The following is a 22283-nucleotide window of genomic DNA, read 5'->3' as shown; positions in this document are numbered from 1 at the left end:
AAAACGCCAAATTTGTAAGATGGGACGTGTTACAGACTTCAGGGATAAAGCTTATCAAAAACAGTAATTACAAATAGTAACTGAAAAGACGAATACTTTATTATAATAATGCACCGCCTAACCTACGCGCCAAAAGACATCCTATAAAATGATACCTCTCAGTAACTTCCATTTGATCAAAAAAAAAAAAAAAAAAACGCCAATACAACTAAATACCACTCACTCTAAAATGCCAAAAAATAAAATAAATCAAAGATTGCTAATATGCTTTCTTGGATATTCAGTATTGTTCTTCGTAAAGTTTCACTGAATGCATTGTAAGATGAGGGGAGTAACTCAGTAAGATTTTGCTGCATGAGATGGACAAATCTTCAAGAAAAAGATACCGATGACAGTCATATGTCAGTTTGTGTTCTTTGTTCTTGAAGAAGGCTTGGATGAGGAGAAGAGATCAATGACACTGAAGAGTGGGATGATTATAAAGATGAAGATCAAGTTGAAGAACAAAGCGAAAAACCCACCCACACGTCATAGATCTATGTCCCCAAACATCCACAAAAGCCACTTCAACAGACGAGCAGACAAAATAATCAAACCGATGGGTTTGTTAAGTTTTACATAAAACGCCATATATTTGGTGACAGTTCTTGTAGTATTAAAGAAGAGAGAGACTGATGATAGTGAAGATTGTGAAGAGAGATCCGATTAGGATTTTTAATTTATTTTTTCGCTTCTATTTCTCCCCTGTGATTGTAATATAATTTTCCGATTGTAAAAAGCCAAGATACCACAAACGCCAAAATGTATATAAAAATAATAGAACAATGGGCCATCTTGTCTAAAGCGCCTTTGAATCTAAGAACAAACAATGGGGCGTCATCCTAAAAAGTCCTGGCCATACTTAGTATGGATGAAGCCATTCAGAGAGATATTCTGACCCTTGGGGTTCCAATGGCCTACGATTTGAAAAATGCCATAAACGCCAAAATGTTAATACAATGAAACCATTAAAACACCATGTAATTATTGAATTGTGTTAACGCCAAAAAATCTTAAACGCCAAAAATAAATCAATATTGTGAAAAGCGAAATTGGAAAAGCGGAAGATAAAATGACAAAAAAGCCCATACGCCCTAATTATATCGCGCGCCACGTGTTGGCCCATGATGCGTTCTTACCATTCTCACACTTTTGGGCGTTTTCTCCTGATCTTGTACCTATATATATATATATATATATATATATATATATAGGTAAAGGGTACTGTACAAATTCCCTTATCGTACATTACGTACGCTATTATCTCAGCCGTTAGATCATCTTCCCGCAATGAAAATCGCATGTTGTTTTTTTTTTTTTTTTGTAATAATTTCGCATGTGATAATTTTGATGAAATAGCAGGTTGTTATTTTTGTAACAATTTCGCATGTGGTAATTCAATTTCGCATGTGATAATTTTGATGAAATAGCAGGTTGTTTTTTGTAACAATTTCGCATGTGGTAATTCAATTTCGCATGTGATAATTTTGATGAAATAGCATGTTGTTTTTTTTGTAACAATTTCGCATGTGATAATTCAATTTCGCATGTGATAATTTTGATGAAATAGCATGTTGTTTTTTGTAACAATTTCGCATGTGTAATTTTTGATGAAATCGCATGTTAAAAAACCAACATGCGAAATTGTTACAAAAAAACAACATGTGAATTCAATGCGGGAAGATGATCGGACGGCTGAGATTGTAGCGTACGTAATGTACGATAAGCGCATTTGTACGTTAACCTACCCATATATATATATAGGGTAATGCTAGACAGAAAACCCTTATATTCTTAGGAAACTCTGGAAACTCAAAGCTCCCGACTTTTTTTTTTTGAAAAAAATTAACACATGTAATATACATGTTTTTAAGAGTTTTGGGCAAAAAAAAAAACAAAAAAGCGCCGAGTACTTTTTTTTTAAAAAAAATAAACAAGTTTCAAAAACTTCGTTGACTAACATGTGTTAGACAAAAAATGCTGAAAGTTGCTGAAATTTGTTTTTAAAAAAAAAAAAAAACCTTCGGCGCTTTTTTGATTTTTTTGGCCCAAAACTCTTAAAAACATGTATATTACATGTGTTATTTTTTTCAAAAAAAAAAAAGTCGGGAGCTTTGAGTTTCCCGGGTTTCCTAAATATTTAGGGTTTTCTATATAGCCCAACCCTATATATATATATATATATATATATATCTATATACTATATATAAGCATTTCCCATGTACAAATTTGTAATTTCCTTTAAAATTTTAAGATGGGATATCAAAAGCCAAGTTAAAACCCCTAATTTTTCACAATTCTTTTCCCTTTCTACCCTTTTCTCCATATAATAGAATTTTTCTCCATATAATAGAATAGGGATGTGGCTTTATTTTTAAGATGCCGTAGGGTTAAAATAGAGCATTTACTATCCGGAATTCCAATTGTAAAAACCGTCGATGCTTGGTGTTCTGTGATGTTGATAAATCACGGCAGACTTCAATCAAATCGCCTCCCCCGTTTATACGACATCCTCCATCTCCAAACACCACCTCCACTTTGCCGGTCACTCACCCTCATCAAGCACCGGTCACCCACCACCGTACTCCTTCTCCACCGTGAACCCCAATCGCCGTACAAGGACGTATTTCCGGTGGCCGTCTCCGGCGGTGGAATGGACACATCAATCACTGGTGAGTTTCTATTACTTTTCATTTTTTCAGTTTGATTCATCTTCAATCTTATTGGAACCCTAGAATTCGTATCCATGTATATGTAACTCAATATGCAGGGTTTGAAGAGGGGTTATCGCATACATGGTCAGCCTAGGGTTAGGATGAAGATGCAATGAGATGACGGCACAGGTAAGCAAATGACATCTTAATTTATGCAAAAGAAATCTGATTTGTTTCGATTCAGTATGGTGGGTTGAGTGTGGATTATTGTGATTGCAATCCTGAATTTACTATTGGTGATCCGGCTACAGTTGTTACTGTTAAACCAACCACTAAACAAACTGTGGAGATTATCGTAAATGAGGTAATATTACAAATAGTTTTGAGAGCTGAAATCTTAATTTATTTGGTTTGTGAAAGCTCATAAGATGACAGTCAATAAACTTGAGATTTTAAAGGACTTCACCCGGTCATGACGATGCCATTTGGGCCCAATCAGCCACCCTCCTCCATGTTTCAATTCCCTCCATTTTGACCTTTTTTATAGTTGAATTCAGTTTTGTTAGTTTGTTTCTGTTTTTGTTTCAAATCTAACTCGGATCGATACTCTTGATTTGTAGTTGAGACTAAAAGGTAAGTACTTTTTCAAGCCATTAAGGTTTTGGTGAGTGAAGCATTGGATCTGGATTTTCTTGTCAAACCAAGTAAGTCCGGTTCAGCTGCTTTTGACTTGAATGTATTAAGTGTCAAGCCCTTCATCTCCAAACGCCAGTGAATCCCAAACGATGTTCCCAATCCCCCAACTTACACAATTAAATAGTTGATCAGATGAGACTTAAATCAAAATTTAACTGAACTTCAACGATTCCCCAATTAGCAATAACTGGAATCGATATGATATGATATGATATGATGATTATGAAATTGTAAGAGCTCAGAAATCACCAAAACGCTGGTGAACCCAAATGACGTTCCCAATCCCCCAACCGGTGAATCCCAATCGTCGTACGTTATGTGTTGTACGTTGTAATTGTATACTGTTTATTACAGGTTAGGTATTCGATCAATCACTTTTGTAATTCAGATCAGTTTTGTTGTTTTGTTTGGCGGTGTTCGGTCAAGAATCATTACATCGAGATTCGCTTTATGGGATTACTAATTCGGTACATCTAACATGGCAACATACAATTTTAGAATTTCATGAAAGCTACAAGGTAACCTATGCTCTATAAATCCTTTTTTTATGTATGGTTACTTATATGCCTGTTCGAGGTTTGTATTGATTTGTTAGGGCTTGGATAGATCCAACGGTTGTAGATAGATTTTCAGCTTAGTTAGGGTTTAAAATGATTTATTTTGAATTAATTTTAGGACTGATACATTTGATAATTTGTATTTGTAATTTTAGCGTAGTTAAAGTATAGTTTGATTTTAAAATTTATAGATGCTCAATTTGTATTTTGATGTTGGTTGAAGTTAACCAGTTATAAGTAGAATGTTATGTGGTAATGGAATTAGAGATGTTGAGTTTGTGACTTGAGCTATATTGATCTTGTGTTTTGAGTTTTGAAATCTATTAGGTTTAGGTCCCTTGATTGTATTTTGTTTGTTTGTTTTAATGTTGGAGCGAAAAATCAGTTACAAGGTTTTGAATGATAGAGAAAGCGTGAAAGATCTAAAGCATGAAGTGGATAGTTTTTGCTCAGTTAGTGTCATGATGATTCAGGTTATCATGTCTTTATTAACAGGCTGTGTCAGGACAAGCGTTGCAGGGCTCTAATATTCGCGAGATGGTATCTGGTGCACGCTCGTTTGCAACCAAACACTCCTTTTCTACTGATAAAGGTATGACTCAGGCTGTTAAGTTTCTTTTTTATCTTATGGGAAACGTTGCATAAATACTTATGAGAAGCTTCGAGAACAGGAAAAATACAACTTTCTGATCAGCAGATGGTACGTTGCTACTGGATCAGTTTATTTTTGACGTTTTCTTGTTGCTTGGGTGTTCTTCATGCAAGTGTTGGAGATGCTGACCCCTCAATCAGGTAAAGCTTGTATTTTGCCAACATATTGATATTCCTATATTAACTATGCTGGGATTTTATTTTTTTCTTATCTATATTCGTCTCCTGCACTGTCCCAATTCAAAGGCTTCTCATCTTGATATTAATTGTCCAATGATTTGCAGCAATTCTGGTAAATTTGTGAAGGATTCCCCTGTTTCTTTTACATATATTTTAATTTTTATGTAGGTCATGCTTAAATGACTGTGAGATAACTGGATGTGTGGGTGAGATATGCTTTCCACACTGCAACTTTTCATCTAACAGTGCATCGGTTGATGGTCCTTGGTACATGCAAGAACCGCTGTATTTACGGTGGAAACAATGGGATTGCCATAGTGATTGCAAGTATCATTGTAGGTCAATAGGGAGAAAGATAGAGCAGCATCTGGTTATGAGCCCGTAAAATATCATGGTAAATGGCCCTTCAAACGAGTATTTGGAATTCAGGTCTGTTATCAGCAATCTTATACCTCATAATCTCAATGCTTTTTTTGATCTTCAATCTTAAGCAACGTATTGTAATTTTTCTAGGTGCCTGCTTCTGTCGCATTTTATGCACTTAACCTTGCAATGCATTTTCATGGGTGGTTATCGTTCTTCATTCTCTTGCATTACAAGCTACCGGTGAAAGCAGATAAAAAGCTGTACTATGAGTATGCTGGTCTATGGCATCTATATGCACTCCTAGCCCTCAATTCGTGGTTTTGGAGTGCTGATAAAAATAAACTAACTCAAAATAGGTATGATTTTTGAGGTAAAAGGTATGATTTTATCTTTGTTTTTTAAGTTTAGGATCATCAATGAAGGCCCAACACTTACATATTTTGTTCCTTTTTTGCTTTCATCTTGCTGCACTAGATACAATATCTGCAAATCAATGAATTAGGACATTTTTATATTCATAGTGGTCATTGTTATCATATTAACCTTGATATAACTTGACTATCTTGATGTAACTTAACTGTATTGATGAGAGGAACATAATTAACATTCTACACACTTGTAAATGTTGGGTAAGTAAACTGCATTATGTTTTTAATAGTTGCTGCTTTAAACTGAAATTTTACTAAACAAAGCATTTATCTGCAACAGAGGAAAGGCTAAGGGTGAGAGGGGCACTCCTCTCTTAGGGGAGTGACCTCTCTTACACACACCGAATCAGCACGCGCTACGTCAACTCCCATCTTAAGTCCCCATTTTGTACTCAAACGTTGGCATCACTACACTCACACAATTATTTTTTTATAAAAAAAGAAGAAAAAAATATGATTGGTGGAAAAAGGGTGGACCCACATTAACAGCCAATCACCCCCTCTCTCTCTCCTCTCTCTCAATCGGTGAGTACACACCGCTCCCCCACCCCGCTTCCCCTCCCCGAATTGATGGCGGCGGTGTTCCCGCTCAGGGACTTCACTCCCCGCTCACCCTAAGCAAGAAAAGTAGAACCGAAAGCCCGCATCAGTCGAGATAGAAGCCGTTTAAAACAACAGTCTCTCAATTCACATTTTTGCATATATACAACTTATATACGTTTTTTTTCATTTTGAATTATATTTCTGTCCCGTACTGTCCACTCCGCCGCAACGCGCGGGTTCCCGACTAGTATATATATATATATAGGGTTAGGATTTAGAGAAAACGGTGGAAAGTATATGTGTATATATATATATATATATATATATATGGTCAGGATTTAGAGAAAAGGGTGGAAAGTGTGAGAACGGAGAGAACGTTTATGGATCGTCAGATCAAAACAATCCATGGACTAGATTGCATGGTGGCGTTTTCGTAAATAACATCAATTTTATTATGTGGGACGCGCTTCATTAAGGGTAAAAGGGCTTTTACCGCTCAAATTCAAAATACCATCAAATGATAACACGCCATTCAAAAAAATAAAACGCCATTAAAAACAAAACGCCAAAAATTAGTGATAAAACGCGTTGGATATTACAGGGAGAGGAAACAACACACTAACTGAATTTCAGTTATTAACATTTATTAGAAGAAATTCCCTCCTAAATTACGCGCCAAAAACATCATTATATAAACGACGTAGAAACATCGCTTCCATAATCACTTCAATCTATCCATTTCTGCAAAAACATCTTTAACAAAAAACGCCAATTTAACCAAAATGCCAAAAATGCCAACAATCGTTTGGTGGAGATACACTCTGGCAATCAGGTGATTCGTCCTGCGTTTTGACAATAGAAGGAGGGTGTATGTTAGGACCATCAAGGCAATTTTGAAGATGGAAGAAGAGGTACATAGGGGTATCCTATCCCTTGGCATCGCTCTGGACAACGAGTGCCATGAAACACATATGCTTATGAAAGCATTAACAAGGAAATTTGGACCAATCAAAGCAGATGTAAAGTCGGACCCTGTCATGACATCATGACATTTTGATGATGAAACTTTGATTAAACTCATTCTAGCGGTCTTTGAATCGGCCCTCCCACCACTAAATAAATATATTTGTGCTTAGAACTACGTTTGCTTATGTGTGGATGTGATGTCGTAATCTTGAAAAGAAGAGTACAAGGGCCACAAGAGAAAGTGAAATAGGTTATGGTCAGATTGAAGAAAGTAGTCTAGAAGTACACCAAACTTTTTTCTCTTTGCAAATGGGTTGCCTTGTTTGACGATTGAAATCCATGTGAGGCATAAATGCTACTAGGCTACACTAGATGTGCTTCTATCACAAGTACAATATAACCTTTTAATATATTTTTAAATAGGTTTGCTAAACGGTTGTGTAGTTATATACAAGTTTGCGTTTCAGAAAAAATTCGAAATAAGTTTGCTAATATATGTAAAGTAACAAACATAATGTATAAGAAAAAAATTATAACATTATTTGTGTTTCTTAAAAGCGGTTCTATTTTTCTTTTAATTTTGTAAAGTAACGGAAGACTTAAAAGTTTATGGTTGAAGTTTCAAAGCTTCAATACCATTTGGGAGTTGAAACCAAAACATGATTTAAAAACTCGATCAATAACTAATATAGGCGACCTAATAAACATGTGAGTATTTCAATCTAGTGTTGTCTCTGTTCTAATTTCTCATTGTCAATCCTACTTTTGAGTTTTACCTAATCACATATTGTGATTATGTGAAGTGAGTAAATAAGATTAAATCTTAAAATTTATTTTACTAAAATATAGCGTATGAGTACATTGGTTTAGAGTACGTCATGCCAGAAATTCTGGAGGGGCCGACAAACAGTTAAACAAAAAAGGTACCCATGGACAACAACTATTCATCTTTATTTATCATGTACAAATTTAGGCAGATTTAAAATTTCACCATGTATTGATTGTCATCTTATTAGCGGTCTACATGTAAGCAACTTGTCTATTCTTTGGGACCTCCTCGGTCCTTAGACACTACCAATAGCTTTGCTATGGCCTATGATTGTTGATTGGCGTATGTTCATCGTCATCTTGAAGCTACGAGCTCATGATCAAGTTCTGTTCATCTTCATTTTGAAGCTACAGCCTGCTAGTTTTCTTCAAGAAAAAGCACCATCTTTGAGGTTCCTTAGCTTGTTCTTGACAACAAGTTTGATAGCAATATGCATTGCAAGTTCCCTCGGTTTAAGTTGTTTTTGATGAATATGATTTATTTTAAGTTGTTAATTTAAACAGCTCTTAATATTTTTTCTTAGAACAGTGTACAAATTGCATTGTTTTGGTACTTTTCCAACAAGTCTTATTGATATGCTGAGTCAGTTGACAACCTAATTGTTAACACCAAAGTGACCATTATGTAAACTTTGCAACATAATTTAGTATTGCACTTGAAAACTGGCCCAACAGTATCTTCGGTTCAGCCCAACATGTTCAGTCTACCCGAAAAAACCAAAACTAAACCATTATCTACTAGTCCGAACCCCAGGTTTAATATTTTGTGGTTTGGTTTTACGCAGGTATGCATGGCCGGCCCTGAAGGTGGGCATGGAGGATCACTGGTCAGGGCCCGATATTTCGTAGGGCCCGTTATTTTTTTTAAAGAACTCCGATATGTATATGTAAAAATAAACAAATTAATAGGGTATATTCATACAAATACCAACATAGGCCCACTTACAAAACTATTTTATGGTTTAGATTAGTTACTAGCCCATTGGCATTAGATTAGACCTTTAGTGAGCCCAATACCTAATTTCGTTAATGCCTAAGGGCATGTTTTTTCGAGATCAAACATGGTACATGAATTCTCAGGACCGGCCCTGCCGGTACGGTTTGGTCAAGTTAATATTCCGTAAATCTTATATCCAAAATAAAATAACCAAATCCTATCATTTAATATTAAAAAAAAACCAACACCCTTTTTTTATATAAAAACCACCCAACTAAAGTTAGTGAAGAAAAACCTTACATCGGCCAAACAATTTCTCAAAATAGTTATATAGAAATTTAACCTTTATCAAGGTAGTAAGCCAAGATTAGTCACACTAGCCAAGACGAGCTAATACATTTGAACAAAAGCTAAGAATTATTCAACACCTTTTGAAACCATTAAATTTCATTGACTATTTTTTGAGAATATTCACATTAGTGAAAACTCTAATTATAATAAAGCTGGAAATACATATTTAATCATGTTAAACAAGTGGGAGACGAGGTAATTAACACAAGAAGAAATAAAGTCTAGCATTCTAAATTTTATTATTTTTAAAAATAAATAAAATAACATAATGTACATTTTATTAAGCATGTTTAATCAAGTCATGGAAAAGTAAGTACTGATATGAGTATAAAACGCTGATATGTATCAAATCATGTTGATATATATAACTATACAATGTGTTGTTGCATATTAGTACTATTTATTACATATCAATGCTTTGTATTCATATTGACACCTTGCTTCCAACAATTCTCATGGCAAGACCTATTTCTCAAGTCATAAACACATTCAGAAATTACCAGCCCTTAACTTTAATATATTAGATTTTCTAAATTAAGACTTCACTATAGATGTATTCAATATTCAAATCATACTCCAGAAACATCTAAAAACTCTTGTTTTAATTTCAAAACAAAAATTTGCAGTTAGACATAAATATTTCAAATCAATCATAAATAAAAACAGTCTTGCTCAGATTTCTGGCTTGGATTCTTTTTTATAAAAGGGAATTTAAATAAATGCGCTCATTATAATCAACTTAGATCATCTCGGGAAATAATCATCACTTCAAGCATATATTCATCTCAATTCAAAATAATATCAAGGACTTTGATATTTTCCCTCTATTAGTTTTTACAAAAGGTTTTGCGAGTTGAATGTACTATTCAACTTTGTATAACTTAACATAGCTTTGAGTACGATCAACAAAAACAAATTTCATTTCGCCTACTTTTACCAAGTTTTGGTTTGTTAGTAAGAGTTACAATTCATTTTTTTTTTTTACAATTTTCACACTTATAGTCCCGCCGCAAAACGCGGATCCTAAATAATAGTTGTAAGAAATAACATAACGCACATGTTAGTTTTCATTTTTTATTTTTTTTTAAGTAAAAAAGGATAAAACATTTCTTCTTCTTAATATTATTACCAATAAATATAAATACTTATTATATATTTAAAGTTTATGATGTACTTGTTTAACTTATTACAAAGTATTATTATGAACAAATACTTATTAAAAACCTAGAGTAACGGATTAGATTTCTGGCTTGGATTTTTCTCCAGAAGAAGAAACAAAAAATGAACGCTCAGTTATATCAGATTCGATCATCTAGGGAAATAATCATCATATCCATCATCCTTTATATTGGAAATAAAAAAACTTAAACAATGGGGATTATTTTTTTTTTAAATGAAGAACACTTGTAATATCTGTTTCGATGAAGAATTCATAAAAAAATTAAAATCTACAGAAATAAAAGGAAGATAAAACAAAACCAATCTGTATAAATAATATGTTGGAGATCCTCTTGTCAGTGGCGGACCAGGAAATGTTTTTATGGGGTGCAAAATTTTTTATGGGTTATCTGTCTATTTGTATATAATATATTTTATGGGGTGCAAAATTTAAAAGAAATAAGTGAAAAGACCAATTTACCCTACACTTAACATTTAAAATTAACTGGGTTAGGGACAAAGGACAAATCATGTGAGATTTTGAAACACTAAGTACAAAACTCGTCAATTTTAAAGATAAAGGATACTACTTGAAATTTGGTATAAAGATAAAGGACAAAACTTGTAATTCACTCTTAAAAAAACTAGATATTGTTATTCCTTCAAAGTTTGATGATTAGTGTAGACAACTAGCTAGATCACCCTACGTTACACATATCTGAATCTAGTGAGTGTCAATTTGGATTGTTATGAAATGACACTCCCTAAATCAACCCAAAATAATTGAATATCATCATCTTCTCCAAAAGTTGAATACATTTAATTGGAAAAAGAAAAATGAAAACCAATTTAATACAGTTAAACCTAAAGATTGAGTTGTTGGAATATATAAAAAAGAAAAATGAAAACCAATTTAGTACAGTTAAGCCTAAAGATTAAGTCGAGGAATTATATATAAAGACAAAATATGTATGAAGACAAAATAATGCAAAAATCCAAAGTTTGAGAATCCACCAATTTTGTAAAAACTTTTCTACCAAAATACCTTACTTTAATTAAATAAAACTTAAATACTCTCTTCTCCAAAAGCTTTTATCTATTCCTACTTCACACTCTGCAAATTTTATTTTCTGGTGACTTTTTGTTTATCTTACTTCATATCTTTATCATGGTGTCAAAGTTTAAGGGGTGCGACTACAAAATTTTATGGGGTGTGCTCGGAATTTTAACGTATATAACACTAAACATTTTATTTTCAAGGGGTGCGCCCGCCCACCCACCCTAAACACTAGGTCCGCCCCTGCTTCTTGTATTCAAAAGAGAAAAACATAATTTTCAGTCTAACATATGTAAAAAACGAATCCCCGAAACCCGACTTGTAATGTAAACCGGACCCGTAATATTTTAAATTAAAAGCGAAATCTTATTATTCTTGTTTGTTTAGTACTTGGCTATTAATTAAATTAAAATAATTAATTACAAGTTATATATATATATATATATATATATATACACACACATATTAAAGTTAAATTAGGTTAGTTTCCGTTAGTTCTGTTAAAAGTTATAAAAGAAATCATTTAACTAAGTTAGACTTTTAAGCAGACCATCTAACTTAGTTGTAATCTTTGAACCAAGTTAGATCAAACTTCATAGTGGAGGGGCAATTTTGACACAGTATTGACCTAAGTAGAGGTACCATTCTGGTCAAAGACAAGGTCAAACGGGGCTACAAACCTTCATAGTAACTATGCCAGCATGGATTTAATTATAAACACATTTTAAACGAATACTGAAAGCCTTTCTTCTTCCCTGTGCACATCAGTCCCAAACTAAACCTAAACCCTTTTCGATTTCTTGACTCTCAAGCTGCGAATCAACTTCTCCCATTTCGGTTTCAAGGTAAAATGAATCGTTGCATCACTAAGCAAACATTATGGCACCGTAAAGAATCTATTAAATCACAAACAAGAAAGCCATTAAAGCTTAGCTAATCTCAAAACGGGTTTGTTATTTTTAGACCAAATTAGATCAACATTATACGAACCATAGCATCACAAAACGCCTCTATCAATTCAGGTGATTTGAAAACCCATTTTCATTAGATTTTCGAGCTCTACAAAACCCCTCTATCAATTTTTATGATAGAGGGCTTAATCTGTGCGAATTTATTTCTTCAATTCTAGGGTTCTTAGTTGATTCAAAATTGGGGCTTTTGATCTTAGGCTTGCGTTTTGATTAAATTGATAATGGGGTTTTATTCCTCATCATATTAGATTAGTTTGTTGAATTTATGGGAATTTTTAGAATCCCATTGAAATTGTTATGAATTTTAATTATAATATATATTTGTAGGAATTATATAAAGTATGTAAACAATCTAATTAAACATCAAGAACTTCATTATTTTCTGATTTTATGAGGGGCTCAAGACTTTGAAACTCCATAGACTTTATGATCTAGGATGGTAATTTTGTATTGCTAAGAAAATAAAATATTAATCCTAAAGATTTGGCTTTTAATAACTAAATGGTTAATATTACAAAAAATGTGATTTTAATCGAATTGACATTTTCTTAATTTACAATATATATATATATATATATATATATATATATATATATATATATATATATATATAGGGGAAGGTTCATTTGAGAAGAAAATTTTATTGAGAAGAAAAAGATAAAAGGGTACAATTGTAAAACATTAAATATTTTTTTTTCTCATCTCATTTATTATTGTGTTTGACTAATTAATTAGTCATTAAGACTATAATCATCCACACTAAATATTTTTGCCTACACACATCAAAAGTTATCCTACACATCTCGAAATTTATCCTACACATATTGAAATTTATCCTACACAACTCGTAATTTATCCTACACGCCTCGTATTTATCCTACACTATAAATGAATTTTTATTTTTATTTTTTGTGAAAAATATATATCTGAAAAATAAGTTACAAATTTAATATAGTTAGTTATTAAAGATGAAACTACCAATTAATGATGTATGTAAGTTTACTAATATACCCTTATAGTTACATTAAGTACAAATATTAAATGAAGTCTAATGAAGCATTCCTATTGGTTGAAATTTCTTCTTTTTTCTTCTTACAAAGAATTTCTTCTCATTTGAACTCTCCACTATATATATATATATATATATATATATTATCAGATCCTAAAATTTAAAATTTGATATATTTGGTATAAGTTCATAAATTTTCTAAAGATTAGATTTTCATGTTTAGGTTAATTTTAGCACGTTATAAAAGTGGGTGTATTAAATGTGTCACAAAAGACATTTAAACATAACTAGTGTTATTAAATCCGTAAGTTGCGCGGTGGGTGAGTATCAGTTCGTTTAATTACGATACTGACACTCGTTATAGCAACCAATAGAGAAAAAAAATCATGATATGACCAAAAATATACCAACACGACGGGAATTTGATCGGTATCAGTTTGTTTTGTTACGTCACCTACATTCGTTACAGCAACCCATAGAGAAAAAAAATCTTGATATGATCAAAAAATACTGGTACGTGAATTACATCGATAAAAAACAAACGCAAGTTACATAAGATATATAAAAGAACCACATATAGGTATGGTAATGGGTCGGGTTTAGGACGGGTTTAGATAATCCCAAACCCAAACCCGGTTAGATAAGCTTGTCCCAAACCCGTCCCAAAACCCGTCGGTTTTCTAGCGGGTAAATACCCATTGGGTATCGGGTATACTCGCGGGTTTCGGGTAAACCTGTTAATTTAAAAAGATTACTCGTTGGGTATACTCATCTCAAAACCCATTAGGTATCTATCGGGTAACTACTAACCAGTTACATTTTGTATTGTCATTATAAAAATATATATCAAATAACTACAATGTATACGGAATAGAATACCTATCGGGTATACTCGTGGGTTTCGGGTAAACCCGTTAATTTAAAAAGATTACTCGTTGGGTATACTCATCTCAAAAACCATTGGGTATCTATCGGGTAACTACTAACCGGTTACATTTTGTATTGTCATTATAAAAATATATATCAAATAACTACAATGTATACGGAATTGAATACCTATATGTGTAAAAAATGGATGTATCGTATATATACATATTTAATAATATAAAAGGAATTATATCGGATATACAATCAGGTAAACGGGTACACTTTATCGGGTAATTGGGTCGGGTAAACGGGTATATCACTAAATCTCAAACCCGCGAAAAAAATAAAAACTATTACCAAACCCGTCCCAAACCCGATTAACCGACCCCAAACCCGTCCAAAATGTGGTGGATTTCGGGTTTACCCAGCGGGTTCGGGTTTGATTGTCATCCCTAACCACATAACACATGTAAAAAACCACTAAATAACACATAAAAATAAAAAAGGAAATCAATAAAACAAATGTACTGTTCATTCAGTTTATCTATTATTAGTATACAATTATAATTATAATTTAATAATAAATCAACACTGTTCATTGAGTTTGAATTTTATCATATATCTCATTCAGTTTATCTATTATTAGTATACAATTATAATTATAATTATAATAATAAATCAACACTGTTCATTGAGTTTGAATTTTATCATATATCAATTATTTTAATGTTAGGTTTAGAAATATGTATAAGTAATTAATGGTTTATAAAGAATATATATTATGTTACATATTATTTAGGTTATTTTTGTTATTTGATACTTAGTATTTTATTATTCGAATATTAGGGTGATTTTCCATCTTTTGAAGAATTTCCAAGACATGCGATGTTTTTAAACAAGATTAAATAGGATCGCTGTCACACCCCCAAAATACCACCTGTGGAATCGCCGCGGGATGTGTAACGTACCAGGATCCAAGCCACAAATCACATTGAACTACGCATAATAATATTTAGATAAAACAATCCCTTCATTTCAAAATATAAATTCAATTCGTAAGTTTAAATCAAAGTATATATCCAGCGGAAGCATAATGTAAACTGTAAGTTAATTATTTCAAAACATGAGTTCATAATCAGTAACGCACGCAAGTATCTAAGAGTCTCGATCCATGACCACTCCAGCACTCCCAGATAGCAAGTCCATAATCCAGATTCTAACGACCTGCAAGCATGCATACAAGTGTGTCAGTCGACGCTGGTGAGTTCAAAGTTTTATTAAAGCGTTTAGTTACCAGATGTGTGTTTAAAACAGTTCAACATTATGTTTTGATGATGTTATTAACTCGATTACCATATGCGATCTTATGTAGTTATATAAAATAAATGGGTTAACCCGCGACGGGTTTTTGACCGGAACCTGACCTGTTTAGCGAAACGGGTTCGCGGGTTCGACCTGAAACTGACCCGAACCCGTTTAGGGTAAACCCAAACCCAAAAAAGTCGTGTTAGGTTCATGTCGGGTTTTCGTGTCGTGTCGAAAATTCACGCCCCTACCTGGAACGTTACCCGATACCCCTTCACGAGATGCATGCTTGGAAAAGAGCAGTGAACTCACCTTGGTTTGCTCGGTTTGATTAATTACTTGCTCACACTATTCTTGTTCACACTCAGTTAATCTAAGCCTATGGTGTTCACGTTCACATAATCAGTTTGAGTTCACAACGTACAACTTTACATTTGTATTCGTAGCATGCATTCAAGTAACAGTTTCCGAATAACACACAACAGTTACATGACTCTAACAAGTCCACAGATCATATGTATGTTCCGCAATATTGCTTAACAGTTAAGGGTGCTAGATGTAAAAGCCTACTTATGTCACTTGTTCATAAGTAAATATCGTTAATAGTGAACGTCATTAACAGTAATATCATATCAGTAGGCATCATCAACAGTAGGTATTATTAACATTAGATATCATTGTTTAATTAATATGATCATAGTCATCCAACACAAAAGTCAACTTAGTTCACACTTAGCATGTTTTATTAACATATTCATAACCATCCATCAATAGAGTTAACCTAGTACATCCTGCTGTTTACCCTAACGACGAAACTCCATGATTCCCATAACCCATGTCGACGAAAGCTCCTTAGACGAAACATCCCAAGTTTCGTCAAAGCCAGGTCGACGAAACCTTCCCACCTTTCGCCGCGTTCATGCACGAGCTAACCCCACGGAGTTTCGTCGTCTACCAGGTGACGAAACATCACTTAACAACAGTTACAAACTTCCTGATGGATCACGAGATCGAACGGCAGTTATCACATTCACCAGCAGTTTCATGTTCCTTAATCCTAATCATGTCAATCAATGGTGTGTAACTATCGCTTGATCATGAGTATCCTAACCAATCATCACGTATTGTGCCATAATCTCGATCATTCCGTAACCGTTTACCCAATTATCATCATATACACATAACAACAGATTCATGTATTCATAGCAATAGGATCATATACACATAGCAACAGGATCCTTAGATCCATGTAGTAAATCGTGCGCGAATACGAAACACCGAATTCCCTTTATACCAAATCTAATTTGCTTAGTTAATACAATTATTCAACTCTATCCAACCCTAACTAATCACACATACAATTATAGTATCTCATAAAACCCTACTTTCACAAACAATCATGAGATTACAATGAACTGCATGCATTACAAACAAACATTAAACAACGATGAAGTGTGATAGAACGCTAACCGTAGTACCGAAAAAGTTAGATGAATCGAGATGGAAAAGAATGCTCAGCGGTTCCTTCTGCCGTCGCACACATAGAGAGTTCTAGGGTTCTAAATGTTTTCACGTAACTGGTCATAGGGTTTTATATCATGATAACAGTTGGGCCGGCGAAACACCCTTGGGCCAGAGTCCATTCCCGACGAAACCCCACTGGACTTCCAGTGTTTCGTCGCACAAGGGAGTGACGAAAGCCCATTGTTTCGTCGAAGTGCTGATGATGGCGAAAGACTCATAACTAAAGCTTTTAATTAAATATTGAATTATCCAAATAAACATATAATTTATAACTATCAAGCAAAGGTGCACATTTTTCCACGTAACATATAATGAAAACACAGTTTATGAAGTAAGTAACGTGTCGGGGAAAGACCTTGGAAAGTCGGGTTGTCACATCATCCCCAACTTGAAAGAAATTTCGTCTCGAAATTTGATAAGCAATCCAAAACAATATGGCATTAAATCAGGTTGACTGAGTGTTATCCACGGGTGCCACATCATCCCCAACTTGAATGAGAATTTCGTCCCGAAATTCACTAGTTGCGTTCGATCTAGACTTGCCCGGCTTGGACTTGTCCTTTGGGAATAAATGTGGGTACTTGAGCTTCATCTGATCCTCATGTTCCGACGTGAACCCCGGTCCACGTCTTGAGTTCCAGCGAACTTTCACAACCGGAATACGGCTGTGCTTACGGACCTTAACCTCCCGGTCCATAATTTCTATTGGTTCCTCGACAAACTGCAACTTGTCGTTTATCTTCAGCTCTTGAAATGGTACCACCAGTGTTACATCAGACAAACACTTCTTTAACTGCAACACATGGAACACATCACACTACTAGAAAAGGGGACAATTTGCTACAGAAATTTCCTACACAATTTTTTTCGTCACAGATTACAACACCTTTATGACGAATTTCCTACAAAAAAAAATTTCATGATTTTTTTACAAATTTTCGATGCATCCATGACGAAAAACAAGAAAACCCTAATTAATTGACAGTTGCGTCACAAATCTGTCAGAAATAACCTAGAAAAGGTTAATTATTATTCTTTACCGAATAAATATTTATATTACCAAATAAATAAGGGAAAATAACATCGTTTCTTACAAATTTGTGATGAAAAATAAGAAAACCCTAATTAATTGACAGTTGCGTCATAAATCTGTGAGAAATAATATCGTTTCCTACACATTTATGACGAAAATTTTCTACGCAAAAAAATGCGTCGCAAATTCTGACACATTTACTACGCATTTCCTACGGAAAAAGCTTAACTAATAATATTCTTAATTATTGCGTAGGAAATGTGTAGCAACTTGCTACGCATTTATGACGAAATATTTATTATTATATTTAGATTATATTTTAAGGTTTAATCAGCAATATTATTATTTCTTCTAATTATCTTATCATAATTTAGTTTTAATATTTATAATTTTGGATAATGGAACCTGCCTTCATATGTGGTAAAACACGTGAGCCAATCAAAATGCTTGGTCAGCCATCACATGGATCACAATCCTAGGGTGATCCATTACTCACATCCTTTTAAATCAGCGGATGAAAATACACCCTATCCTTTCATTCATCTCATTTTCATTCATCCGTAGGAAATGTGTAGCAACTTGCTACGCATTTACGACGGATGCATTTTAATGTTTAATTAACATTATTATTAATTATTGCGTAGGAAATGTGTAGCAATTTGCTACGCATTTGTGATGGAAAATTTATTGCGTAGGAAATGTGTAGCAACTTGCTACGCATTTATGACGAAATATTTGTTATTATACTTAGATTATATTTTAATGTTTAATCAGCATTATTATTAATTATTGCGTAGGAAATGTGTAGCAACTTGCTACGCATTTGTGATGGAAAATTTATTGCGTAGGAAATGTGTAGCAACTTACCATATTTAAATATTTAACTAGTTTTACACATGGCTTAACAACCCATACTTTAACCTTCTAAATTTAAACTTGAATTGAAAAAATATTTAAATGTTTGAAAATGTTGCACGTTATGTCCTTTAGGTGCGGTGACGGCAGTTGATGGGTTAGTTCGACGGCGGTAATGGGTGGATGTGGTGGTGGGTTAGTTCGACGGCGAATGGGTGGATGTGGTGGTGGGTTAGTTCGACGGCGAATGGGTGGATGTGGTGGTGGGTTAGTTCGACGGCGGTAATGGTGGTCATCATCACATGGTACTAGCGTGTTCATGTACTTGCCCTCACTACATGCATCCAAAAACCAAGTTCCTCACAAATAAGTGATTTTATCACATAGTGTGACAACCGGTAATTAACGCCTCTTAGTTACGCTATTAACAAACGTTTAATGTGATAATAAATAATGTTTAAGGCACGAATTAACTTAATTAGGCTATTGGAATGCCAAGGAACGTCTATATGACTTTACAGTGCGCGTATGATGATTTTCGGGAAATCTGCTGAGCATTAAACGATAACGAACTGACACCGGACAAAATACTGACAACGCCGGACTCGAGTTATGTCTCGACATTAATATATTATGATATATTTGGCTTCGTTTTCAAACAAGATATGGAATGGTAATGATCCATTTCATTACCTCGTACATTCCATTCACCCGTCTATTCCATTACGTCATACCAAACAGACCCTTAGGGTAGTTGTTTTGGATGATGAATTAGAAGTGGGTAACATGACGCTGATGTGGACGGTCATGATGATCATAAGGATCGTGATCACACCCTATAGCCTAAATGATCGGTTTGGTTACCAATTCGTACTAATTAACTATTAGTTAGCTTCATGTTCTCAATCCAAACCTTTTTTCAATACATGATAAGTTCATAAAAATAAAAAAGTAAGAAATCATATATTATTAAAGGAATAATCAAACTTTTAGTCGTTGGCTGACAACGGTCCCAACTTCAAAAATAACTGGCGGTAGTCCCAACTTTTCACATATTGTAAACAAATGGACTTTTACTAAAAATAACCTTAATTTCTTTTTGTCTCTTTATCCTTTTCGGTTTAGTAAAGTCCATTAGTTTACAATATATGAAAAGTTGGGACCACTACCGGTTATTTTTGAAGTTGGGACCGTTTCCGGCCAATAACTAAAAGTTTGGATTATTAAAATCCATTATTCCATTATTAAAAAAACGTAATTTTATATAAAAATAAATGAAAGACTTGATTTGTGATTACATTTCTAGCAAGTTAATAAGAAGAGGAAAACTCATTCTTTTACTTTAACGTGCACATCACACATTCCTAATTAGCCAATAAGAAGGTTCTATATTCATCACATGGATTAAGATCGTACGGTTGTCCACAATCCAATCCAACGGCTTAAAAATACTCACTAAAAGCACAAAACATAAAGCTACAATTATATAAACAAAAAAATAACCCACACAACAGTTGGTTCCTAGAGAGAGAAAATGTCTGGAAGAGGAAAAAGAGGCTAATGATTGGGAAAATGAGGAGCAAAACGACACCGTAAGGTTCTTCCGGACAACATTCAGGGAATTACGAAGCCGGCAATCCGCCGGCTTGCACGACGTGGTGGCGTGAAGCTTTAATACGGTCTGATTTATGAAGAGACACGTGTCGTGTTGAAGATATTCTTGGAGAATGTGATAAGAGACACGGTTACGTACGCGGAGCATGCAAGGAGGAAGACTGTTACTGCCATGGATGTTTATGCGTTGAAGAGGCAGGGGCATACGCTGTATGTTTTGGTGGTTAGGGTTTGGAATAGTTGGGTTTTTTTTTTTTTTTTTTTTTTTTTTTTTTTTTTTTTTTTGGTAAAAAGGGCCTGGCAAACACTAAATAGTTGGTTAGGTTGTGTAGAGGTTTGTTAGTGGTAGTTGTGTAATTGAAGTTTGTTTGGGAATCAAGTGATTTTGAATGGATTTTGCTTTAGTTTGGTTTTATAATTGATTGGAACCTCTGTTGATGTTCATATTTTTTATGAACTTCTGTTGATGTTAATAAAAAGCTTTTGTGGGACAGTCAAAAAAAGTAGACTTTTTTTCTTTATTTTGTCATAAATTTGTCACAAACCATACTCCAGTTTCGTCAAAAAAACCGTTACAAACAATACTCAGTTTCCTCATAAATTTGTAACAACACTTCTTATTTATTTGTCGGAATTTTGTCACAAAAAATACTCAGTTTCCTCATAAATTTGTAACAACAATTCTTATTTATTTGTCAAAATTGGGTCACAAAAATACTTAGTTTTACCAAATTCTGTGATTTTTATTTAAAATTTTTGTTTTTTGTGTTGGAAATTTGTAAGAACACTTTTAATTTATTTGTCGGAAATGGGTCACAAATAATGTTGTATTAAAATTTGTTTTTTTTTTTGGTAGGAAATGTGTAGCTAAAAAAATAAATCCTAAAAAATAATAATTAATATATATTGTAGGAGATTCGTAGCAATTTGTGACGTACTAGTTTTGTAGGAAATGTGTAGAAAGTTGCGTAGGAAATGCGTTGAAAACGGGTTTCCTACGAGGTGTTTTCCTACATCAGGTGTTTGTCATAAATGCGTAGGAAAGCCTGTTTTATGACGCATTTCCTACGAAAACTGGTGTAAGAAGTTTCAGATTTTCTAGTAGTGTCATGGACGTTACCCAACTCAGCAGGTAACTCCAACCTGTAGGCCACTTTACCAATCCGATCTAGAATTTTGAATGGCCCTACATAGTGAGGGTTTAACTTGCCGCGTTTCCCAAAACGCACCACACCCTTCCAGGGCAAGACCTTCAACATAACGCGATCATTAACTTCGAATTCCAAAGGTTTCCTACGCTTATCAGCGTAGCTTTTCTGACGGTCGCGCGCTGCTGCCATACGGTTCCTGATCTGCACAATCTTTTCTGAAGTTTCCAACACAAGTTCAGGGCATGTGACCTGGCTGTCGCCCACCTCAGCCCAACAGAGAGGTGAACGACACTTTCGTCCGTACAACGCCTCGAATGGAGCTGCCTGAATGCTGGTATGGTAGCTATTATTGTAAGAAAACTCCACCAAAGGCAAGTGTTTCTCCCAACCCTTGCCAAAATCGATAACACACGCCCGCAGCATGTCTTCTAGCGTCTGGATGGTTCGTTCACTTTGACCATCCGTCTGTGGGTGATAAGCAGTACTCATGTTGAGTTGTGAACCAAACGATTTGTGCATCGACTGCCAAAAAGCTGAAACGAA

The 22283-nt window shown here is 34.2% G+C and overlaps 1 non-coding gene and 2 pseudogenes across 1 annotated transcript; 1 reads left to right on the top strand and 2 right to left on the bottom strand.

Annotated features, from left to right (window-relative positions):
- The first annotated feature begins 3542 nt into the window (after positions 1-3542).
- On the top strand, positions 3543-5657 carry LOC110894589 (annotated as a pseudogene).
- Positions 5658-9863: 4206 nt separating this feature from the next.
- Positions 9864-9969, bottom strand: LOC118480805 (annotated as a pseudogene).
- A 459-nt stretch (positions 9970-10428) lies between these two features.
- LOC118480803 lies at positions 10429-10533 on the bottom strand. The gene has a single exon (XR_004863781.1). It is a non-coding gene; the product is annotated as a small nucleolar RNA Z103 (small nucleolar RNA).
- Positions 10534-22283: the final 11750 nt, after the last annotated feature.

The sequence above is a fragment of the Helianthus annuus genome, chromosome 7, assembly GCF_002127325.2.
Source record: "Helianthus annuus cultivar XRQ/B chromosome 7, HanXRQr2.0-SUNRISE, whole genome shotgun sequence".
NCBI lineage: Eukaryota > Viridiplantae > Streptophyta > Magnoliopsida > Asterales > Asteraceae > Helianthus > Helianthus annuus.
This window is presented reverse-complemented; position numbering and strand designations above follow the sequence as displayed.